Here is an 11,596-nt window from a genome sequence, read left to right on the forward strand (position 1 = left end):
AAAGCCCCCCGCCCAACACATACACACACCTTTCCGACTCCCAGACCCTCCTCTTTTACACCCCCAGCCTACACCTACTCATGAACAGAGGTAGGTATCGAAGTGAAGGAACTGCTGGCTGCTCTTCTCTCTCCATAAAGCAAACTCCCCCCTATAAACCACTGCATGCAGGACTGCTGCCCCCCTGTATCAGCATACGCCCAACTGAAATAAGGAAACTGCACACTGTATTTCCTGTTACAGTTAAGTGAAGCGTCTCAAAACTGAACCGCCCCTCCCTCCGCCACCTCACCCCCACTATTGACCTGTCACTTATCTTTTCACACCGCATTAACAATATAAACTGATAATGGTGACATCTGATACATCACACCTTCACTCTTTAAACATTCCGCTCCCCGACCACGTCACTGGAAACGATTCCAGGGCATCAGGCACATTCCGTTGCTCTTTTCCTGTATCTGCTTGCCACATTCGTACTCCTGGCACTGGAGTTTCAGGAATCACATCAGAGACAACCACAAGTCAAGCTTTTCTCTCCACCCGTTTTTACGATCTAGCTTTCATCAACAAGGCAAGAACAACAAAAGGGAACAATAACTGATTGAAAGATTTACAGTGAGACACTGTTTGCTATGTATTTCAACAAATCACTGAAACAACCCTCCAGAGTGCAGTGGGCTATAGATCTATAGATCATATGATTTGCTAATGGTCTTTATCACACTAGCAATTCCTGAGGTGAGACAAAAGCTTTCTTCAATGAACTGGGCTTTCTACCATTTTGTACAACAAGTTAAGTAGCAGGGAATTTAAATGGGAACGTAGTTAAATGGGAATTTTTGGGAAATTTTGCAAAAGCTGCAGATAATCCGCAAAGGCCAGCAGACGACACCCAAAGAGTTTAATAACTCATAAATACATAAAGTATAGTGCTGGTTATTAGGACACCAGTGATCTTGCTGCGATCTTTGCCTCTCGGATCCTTTCACTCACATGCCTGCTTTGCTCACCGAAGGGACCAAAAGAAAATCTTACAGATCGCAGGGGGCCTGCACCCCTAACCCCCGCAATGTGGAGGGGTCGACTGTACAAGTGAGGCAAATAGCACATTGTAAACATACATGCTGTCAAGGAGTCGACTAAGCTGCTAGGCTGATCTTCCGGTGAAAGCCCAGGTACGAGTGTAAGCAGTATTAAGGCAGGAGCTACAAAACAACTTCTAACAAGTCTAGCACCTAATAAGGCAAGGCAAGTTTATTTATATGGCACATTATCATACGGAGAGGTCATTCAATGTGCTTTACAGAAATAAAACAAGCTTACCTGAATAGGGGTACAAGTCTATTCAATAACCAGAAGTGCGACATTAAAACATTCAGGGAACGTAAAGCGCAGTGCAGAGTAATTACAGCAAGCACAGTTTGCAGGTAGAAAAATTAAAGTTAATGTGAAAATTACCCATTTTCACTGTGGTGATAGGGAACTTGTTATTTACAGTGAGCGCAGCCAACCACAAACCAACCGACTCGACAGCACCCACTAGAGTCCTGCTACCCTAGAGCCGTTTGAATGGATGGGCTCATATCCATTATCAGTGCCAGTATACTGCAGCACAATATGGCAAACAAAGACAGCCAAAAGACAGAGAAATACATTCCTATGTTTAAGTAATTTACAGATTCACTCCCAGTATTAGGAGTGCAGCAAAAATTCTGGACTCTCTGACAAAATGTCAGCTTCCCCCCCAGCCCACCCAACTTTCTGTATGATTTTATATTCTCAAAGGCCCCTGTTAACTGCAGCCCCCCCCCGAATCAGTCAAGGTATCCATGCTCCTGCAAAGCCACCACTCAGTGTCATGAGGATGTCCGTGTTGCAGAAAGAATGGGGGATGGTCTCAGGCCGGACAGTGATGTGTTAATTACTGGTCATGTGCTGTATGATGAGTCAGACGTTTCTGCACAACATTTGGATCAGCTAGAAGTCAAGCCGGGCAGTGTCAGCATTACAAGTTATCAAATAAGATGCGCTTCCGTAAAAGGCACATGAATATTCTCCGTTTCTTTAGCTTTATTGTGAGACGAGGTCACGAGCATAACAAAGGGAGCTGAACTGAGGCCATTGTCTAATTCTCGCCGAAATTGAACTCTTTCAATGTTGATTTATATTTGCAGTGTTCAGAGGCTTTATTTCATCTGACTGTAAACGACCGTAAGCTGTGTGGTCTTTGTGTAAATACGGTGAACTTCTAAGTGTCTATCAGTGATAACAAAAGCATGCATAAATAAAGCTGTCATAAAAGTGTTTGGTATAGTGCCTCATAATTACGTCAGAGGTTTTGCGGCCTATTAATGTTCTCAGACCAGTTTCCGTGCAAATGTGAGAGGCTATAAAAAACTGAAACTATATGATTTATTTTTGGAAACTAACTAACCCCTTTATAAAACCCCTATTATTCATGTTAGTCATTGAAGCAGCGCATTAAATTATGCTGGTCATGCAGCACAAGTGATTTTTAATTTGACAAAAGCAGAAAACCAATGATGCAATTACACAAGACATGCAGTTCCTCACAAGCAGACCACAGATGGTGAGAGTAGGTGGCTGTCTCTCCAACACAATCACACTCAACACAGGGGATCCTCAAGGATGCGTGCTCAGCCCTCTCCTCTACACACTCTACACTACAGACTGTGTGGCCACCCACAGCTCCAATTCCATCATCAAGTTCTCTTACGACACTATAGTGCTGGGTCTCATCTCCAACTACAATGCGGCAGCCTACAAGGAGGAGGTGGATAACCTGACATCCTGGTGCCAGGAGAACTCACTCCAACTCAACATCAGCAAGATCAAGGAGCAAGTTTTGGACTTCAAGAGGAGTAAGGAACGCTCCTACTCCCTTCTCTACATCAATGGGACTGCAGTGGAGAGAGTGAGCAGCTAATATCAAATATATAGGTATTTTCATCACTGAGGACCTGACATGGATAGAACACATTCAAGCCCTGTTTAGCAAGGCGAGGCAGCGTCTTTACCACCTAAGACAGCTGAAGAAGTTTCAGGTTTCTTCAGTAATTCTTAGGAATTTTTACTCCGGCACTGTGGAAAATGTCCTGAGTCAGAACATCACATCCTGGTACGGAAACAGCTGTATACAGGACATTAAGGGACTACAGACAGTGATTCGGGCAGCAGAGTGCTGCACCAGATCTTCTCTAGCGTTTCTGCAGGACATTTATACTGTACCAGGAGATGCCGGAACAGAGAAACCTGGACCATCAGAGACTCGTCTCATCCCAACAACTGTCTGTCTGAGCTGCTGAAATCAGGCAGGGACTTTAGGAGTTTTATGGCAAAAACAGAGAGACTCAGGGGAAGCTTCTATCCTCAAAGACTCCATAATCAGGACATGCCACCACTATACCCTTAATATACATGCCCATGTAAACCCTTCCCAACAGTCACCAACCTGCTGTTTTTAACAATCTGCAGCTACATTTCCATCCACCTTTGCTACTTATATTTATATTTATACTTATGTCACCTGCACTTTAAATACAAAGCTGTCATCATACGCACATGTACAGTTTTTAACCTTAAGTTTATTTCCTACATTAGTACTTCTGTATTTCTCTTATGAATACATTTTTAGTTATTGTAACTTTTTAGTTTATTGTAAGATTTTTAACTTCACTTATTCTTAATTCTACTTTCGATTTGATTTGCATAGTCTGAAGGTCGTTCAGGGTACATTTCACTACACGTTGTAATTGAATAACCATGTATGTGACGAATAAAGTGTCTTGTATCGTGTAACTGTAAAACCAGTGATATTATTCTTGTGAAATCAACCACAACCCCACTAACGAAACTGAAGGGTAATGTTAGTGACGTTAAACCTTGAGTATGCAGCTAGCTAATGATGACAAACAGCCCAACGTCTAATGCTTTTCTCTAGAATCATCATTAACAAACTCAACAGTACATAGACCTATGTGATTCATATTGCTATTGCAGTAACACTTTACTTGAGGGGACACAAATAATATAGTATTATACTATTACTTATGTATGAATTAACCACAGACAGTCTTAGTTAAACACTGATCTCTGTGTACTGATGTTAATTCATCGTTAATGAATCGTGATGCATCTGTGACACTACATGTAATTTGTCTGAACCTTTGTGAACTACTGAAGGAACTACCAAGGAACTGTTAAGGAACAAGTAATGAATAACACAAGTGAAATACTCATCTTTCTTTATCATTACTGAATTGTGACGTGTCTTTTATCTCAAGTGGCAACTATATTTGTTCATGGTTTGCTCATAATTTGTAGTTCAGGAGTAACTGAGTTATTACTGAGTATTTGCGACCTGTAAGTGTCACCATTATTGCTACTTCGAAAGATTTTAACTAGATTTAAATGTCTCAGGCTTTCCATCATCTGTCTTCCTTTTATTAAAGTCAACATTATTATGACCAGATTTTTCAATATATTCTGTAGTTCACTGTTTCACTAAGAGGTACAAATTTTTAAAGCAACTGCAGAAATATAGATAAAGATAGCTCTCCATAATCTGCTTATCTTAAGGTGTTGGGAGTGGTGTTGGGAGTGGCGCTGAGTGGCATAACGAAACCCCCAAAGCAGCCTTGGCAATGGGTAAACTTCATCTGAGAGACTACAGCAGCGGGTAGGTTCTTACATGAACCTACAGGGAGTTTGGACATACACATGGAACAATGTCGAGACTGGAGAGCACTGGCCGGAGTGCCACATATATAAATGATTGCACCAGAGGGACAGGTGTGACTGGAAACGGGATGGCGAGCAGGGGAGACCTCTGCTGGCCAAACGGGAGCAGAACGAAACAGAGGGAGATAGTGCGTGACAATCAATGACAGATTAGAATTTAGTGACTAGAAAAATGCGTTAGTTGTCAAGAATGTTCTAACAATGTAGGAATAAGAACCTCTGAGTATACAAACATATTAATCTATCTAAAGCTAATGTTTTTTTTCTCTGCCTTGTTTTACTTTGCTAATTTGTGTAGCACTGAGACATTAAAATTCTCTTTGTGAGCGATGTAAAACGACACTGATGGGGCCATTAATTGCGTTTATACCGCAGTATTGTCCTCTGCAAAGCTTTTAATGCTTGTGACAGCATGCCTTCTCCTAGCCATATTGTAGGCTTCTGTTTTTCCCGTTATACCTTTGTTCATTCCTCCCCAGACAGGCTGTAACTCTCCTGGGGCCCGTCTTATACTGGCATAGCTATTGGGTCTGATGCACAAACTTCGGCAGAAGATTAAAAGGCATTCCGTTGAGCAGATAAATGTACGAGCATGGTGGAATGTGTACGAAAAATGCATTACTTGACACGCTTTCTATAGTGACTTTTATAAGATCGCTTTGTCACCAAAGCTACGGAAATTACACTGAAACTACTTCTGAAAAGTGTTGTAGTTCAAGGAAGTTATGAGGCAATTTTACAGTAATCATATGCAATAATTACCAATTTAATTAAACATTATAGGAAACAAACCTATAGTAGAAAGTAATTAGGATCTCTTCCTTACGTTCTCTATAACAATGATATCTAACAGTATAAAATGTACCGTTTACGGAACGGTAAGGTTTGCCTATGCAACAGGAACGCTCGCGAATATTGTATAGTAATGAACATTTGCGCTTACTGACGCTAGATGACACTGTTGTATATTTCTTTAAGGGCATTGTATCAGCCTAATTGCCAGTGTCTGCTTCAAATTTCTATTAGTCTATCATAGGCGACGGGACTATATTAATATGCCTTGAGTATTACTGTATTTCACATGTTTCTATCAATTTAATGCATTAATTTACTTTTAAGTTAAGTTTACTTAGTAACCTATAGGGCTACATATATAAATACCGCATATAAATAACTAAATATTATTTAGGATTGTGGAAGTGATGTTAATATATTGTATATTTGTTTACCTGAGTTGTAACTTAACGTTCTGCACTCATGGTGTCATTGTGTTTTAGAAATATTTTGTCATAACACAAACATTTACTGCGAATTTTTAATTGTTTTAATTGTAGAACGAAATTTTGACTGTAACTTAATTTAACTATTGTTCTTTGTTGCAGTCATGAAAATATTTATATAGCTTGGAAGTTACACTCCGAAAATCGGTTGTTTTATGCGGTGAACTTGACGCTTTTTCATTACTTTCACTACTTTCGCTGAGAGACTCTTAGTCATTTGTCGAAGAGAATAACATTGTTTTTCATTAAAAATACAGTCAAATCATAGGTCATAAAACGGCCCGTTACCTTTTAAAAAATATCTTTATGACACTGAAATTCACTTAGTTTCATTTACGGAAATGAAACAAAACGTATTATATTATTAGGCCTTGGTATTATTACAGACGTATCTCTGTGCGGCATAACTTGATTTTCATAGGCCTATATTTTGATTTTAATGAATATTTGAGTCATGTGAATGAGACTGAAACTTCACACTAAAGATATTAGCGCCTATTTAACGGGAAATAAAGTTGGGGAACGTTCTTTAGTAGGCTATAGGTGTATTTTGTATTGAAAGGATGGAATCTTCTACAATAACTTTTACCGGTCTTTTCAACAGGTTTTGGTCAAAATTTCGCCTGTAGCAAAGATCAAGGGTCACATGAAATCTATTTCAAATAATCCACGGAATGTAGGGACCCGAAGCAATGTTGAATAAAGTTAAACGTAATTACCGAGAGAGTATAGTCGTACGAAGAGCATTCACTTCTTAATTTAAAGCTGATTCAAGAATAACACATATTTTATTTCAACAAACCTTAACCAAAGACAGTTTCTTCACACATTTTCAATCTTCAAAAGCCCATTGCTCGAATGATTTTTAGTTTCATTCAATATTCACAAAAAAAAAAGTAGTCTTTCTTCCCAGATCTGGGACAAAAAAAAGTGACAGAGGGAAGAAAGAAAAAAAACTTTGCTTCTCACATAGAGAAGACGGTTCCCCTTAAGAGGAAAACAGGATCCACTTTGAAGTCTAGCCCCTGCTGACTAAAGGTCAAAATAATAAATGTAGACCCAATTGAAGCGTTCAGCGCTGACAAAAGAGGCAAAACGTTACATTTTGGCAGAGGGGGTCCCTCATGGCGTGATAAACTCATTTAAAAAAAGCAGAACCAAAGGAGAGCCGCCAGGGGTCCCTGATTAAAAAAAGAACATTCAACTGATCAGACAGTCAAAACTCCCCCGTTTTTCTTTTCTTCCATCCATAACAGTCTCCTTCCAGTCCGTTTATTTTAATAGAACTGCTGAGTCTTCAATTAAAGAAGGCAACATAGAAATTGCCTCCAAATTACAAACTCATCAAAGAGTGCATAAATTACCTTTCATTAGTAGCAGCTGTTCATTCAGAATAGTCTACTACTCTTACAGAAGCAACTATGCCTGTATTTTTTTTGACATTTTTTGCTTTGACGCCCTAAACAGGTAAACGCAGATTTTGACTGAGTTTAGATGCAAACGACCGCACCTTTGGCTTGCCCTGTCCCGTTTTCACATGAAAATGACACGGAGAGACGTTTTTTGATCTGATGAATATATTCCTTACGTAAATTCAATGAAAAATCCTGGAATACAGTAATGTCTCTGCTCTGATTTTCATCCTTGTGATGAACAGCCTCATCGCGATATTATTTGATATTTGAGAACGAGGATTATAGTACTTAGGTCGAAACCTAGCATTTAGATATCTAAAGACGTATTTATCTAGCCTATAGTTCTATGAAGCGTCGCCTTATATGCGTGTGCATGGTAAATTGCCATTGCGCGTTAAACGAGTCAATAATTTTGAAATGAATGGGAAATAAACGTTTAAACCAGATTTAAAAATCAATTATGTGTATAGAAATCGTGTGCATGCCTTCTGATATATCAGTTGATTATTTAGTTAACTTAAATATTTTAAGGTTACCCCCGATTCACAGAAAGATCCTTTTAGAACTAAAAACCTAAGGACCAAGGTAAAAATACGTAAGTTAAAAATCCCAAGAAACGTTCACAAACGTACGTTTCATAACGTAAAGTTCGAGGCTAAGTGGAAACAATGATGCTTTACAAATTGTCCTCACTAGAGGGCTTTAAAGCATTTATGATTCCTGACAGACTCTTCAACTGTTTAAGTAGATCATTGAATGAGGCTGTAGTGCTCTATAAATGCACTATATCCGCGATACAGGACCCGAGTTGGTTTAAAGCTTTGGGAAGCCCTTGGCAAATATTTTTGTGACCCCCCGCCCCCACCCCTCCTTCCAACACTTTCTCAAAACCCTAACAATATGATCACCTTAGTCTCCTGTCCCATTTAATCAGTTTGCTGTCGTTTTCACAGATAAGATCACTGTTGATATTGCCGGTGTTGAAAGTTCATAGTAACTGTATGAATAATCACTAATGAAATGGCATAATATTGATCTTCTTTGAAGTACCACGTGTTTCTGTTTCCTGTTAGCTGAGTGAACATGTGTATAGATGTAAGTAGTATGATCACACGTGTGCACATACTACTGTAGTGTTTTGCATCATCAGGTTTTGTTGTATTATTGTTTTTTACTGTACAATTCACAGACACATAAAGTAGTAGAGTTATTATTACTGAACATTAGGCACATGCTTGAGTTTTACCACTGTACATTATGGTGCAGCTCTACATAATACACGTATCTTTGTTGTAACACATAAAATGTTAATAAGACACCAGTCACAGAAAGAAGGCTAAATATAAAGTTTGGTGACGTTCTATTACATAGAGCATTACAAAATATTTACCTGATAATAGGATATTAAGGTTTTTAGTATGTAAAGTGTTTGTGTTCATTAGGAAACTTGTGTTTTTTCATAATTCTTTTCGATATGCATTTTTCTAACGGCAATGTCACGCAGTTATGTACACTATCCTTGCTTTTTAATTTAATTTGAATTAATCAGACTCCTGTTCTCATTCATAAGTGTGGATTTGTTAGGTGTTGCATTGCTACCACATCCATTTGTAAGAGATGACAGCTTTGTGATGTTAAACAGAAGTTCTGCATAATGGCCTATACTTGGTTGGTTTGATTGACGGTGCTTTTTCTTCACCTTTAGTGACAAGGATCTGCGACTTTGTCGGTTTTTGGAGCATCTCCAGTAGCATCTCCATTCATAAAACTATGATTTACAAGCAGATGCCAGTGTGGTTCAGTAGATTTAGCTCTGGGTACCTCTTAGGAGTGCAAGCACTAATAAAGAGTATTATTAGCATCATCGTAAAAGAAATAATATTATTCATCAAGTGAATATATACTTAGCTTTATTTCCTTTTCCGGCATCAATTTTCTTATCTATATTTAATTTTTGTATTTTTAAATAGTGGTTCCATTTTTTTTCTCTTCTACTGTTAAGTTACATTTGTTTCATTCAGCCAGTTGGTTAAAAAATTCTATTGATAAGTAGAACATTCCTTCTATAATACTGTTTTTTTTTTTTTGTCCATAGGATTCTTAAGTATTCAGAGCTTTGACAGAAGTAAAATTTTGATAACATTATTAGCATCGCATGTATGTCGCAGATTGTCATTTATAAGCCAAGAACTTTCATTTTTGTTAATTTACTTATTTTTCTATACTTTGAAATATAAAGTATTTTTCTTCTATTTTGGCATGAGTGTCACACTATTTCACACTCACGTACAATTACTGCCATTACTGTTACTGCAATTTTAGTTGGTAAACTTGTATCATTGGTCATGTGAGGCCACAGGAAACCCTGATTCTATTTGTATTGTCTGCTTGTCCTTTCAAAAATCTTTATACATGAATTAATTGGTTTGGAGTCTATAATAGCAATGAAATTTCACAGATTTTTTAATGAAATGAACTGAAACGCTGTCAATTTAGAATTCTGTATGTTTAAAAAATGTAGCATGCAACATGTACAGTGGGCCACCATTTTCTGCATCTGAATTATACAAAAGTGCAATATATCACCATCACCATCTTAAAAGGTTTGAAAGCCTTGTCATATAAATGCTGTTCTGTTAGTCATGCAGCCACAAAGCTTCCTAACAATTTACTAACCAAGTTATGAAATGCCACTGCTGTTACTTACACAGTGTCAAGCCAATGTATACATGTTCGTGTTTTTGGATTCAGTGTTAGCTACATTAAGTGACTGTATAAGAATATAATATGTATGTGGCTTAGCCAAGCAGATAAATCTGTATTCATTCCTTAAAATACAGAGGAAATGTTAACATTTACACCACCAGGTCAAAACACTTTCTCTGATTAATGGTAGCTCTGACATCTTTGATGATATGTAGTAATGTTTTTCAGATATGATTGTAAACACATGTATGTCTTAATGCGAGGTGATGTGTCATCTTAATTGGAAAGCCATTAATGTTGTCTTTTAGTTGTTCTGTTTACTTTTCTGTATTAAACATCCTTTTGACCTTTCACTGCCCAGTCCAGCACCACTGCTTAATTAGCCTTTATTGTCAATGAATGCAGCTTTGCTTTTCATAGCAGCGCTAGCTTTCGGTGAGTTGTTGTGTGTGTGTGTGTGTGTGGGGGGGGTCATGTATATATTGCATTGTAAGGACCAAATGTGCTCACAATGCGATAAAAACATGCTATTTTGACATTGTGGGGACCACCTTTTCGATATATGGGGATCACCTTTTGCTCTGTAAAAATCCGTAACTGCAATAAGAAACCTAAATATGTGGAAAGTCTTTTTTATTTGGTTTATTATGGTTAAAGTTAGGACTGTGCAGGGGTTAAGGTTGTCGGTAACGCTTTACATTAAGTGCACCTTCATAATGCATTCATAATGCATTCGTAGAACATTCATGAGCAGCATGCAAGTACACCTTAGCACCCTAACATCCCTTAACAGCTTTAATATACATTAATAATAACAAATATTACATGATTATACATTTATAATGTTTGTTATTATAATGTATATTACAGCTGTTAAGGGATGCTAGGATGTTAAGGTATACATGCATGCTGCTTATGAATGTTCTATGAATGCATTATGAATGCATTATGAAGGTGCATGATGTCTATGAATGTTTAATGAATACGTAATGAATATAGTATGAATGTGTACTGAACGTTTTATGAATGCAATATAAAAACATTATAAAGGTGCAGTTAATGTAAAGCGTTGGGATTAGGGTTTTCCCATAGAAATTAATGGTAAAAATATGAATAGAAACTTACCCAAAACCAGGACTGTGGAAACCTTAGTGAAAAAGATCTGGGAAATCATCAGTATTCAATTCTTTATAAATATTACTCTAAATATACTTTTAATGCCTAAAGTACTTGTAATATTATTAAATTTGTAGTTGAATTTTTACCATCCTGCATTTCAATCATAATATATAGTGGAATATTGATATTTTTGTAGAAACTCAGTGGGATCAGATACAGCTTTTATTTTATTTATTTTATATTTTAACATTTTAAATAATCCATGTATTCATCCATACTGTAGCTGCTTACTGTATCTACTATTTATCTAGT

This window comes from Brienomyrus brachyistius, chromosome 20, assembly GCF_023856365.1.
Source record: "Brienomyrus brachyistius isolate T26 chromosome 20, BBRACH_0.4, whole genome shotgun sequence".
NCBI lineage: Eukaryota > Metazoa > Chordata > Actinopteri > Osteoglossiformes > Mormyridae > Brienomyrus > Brienomyrus brachyistius.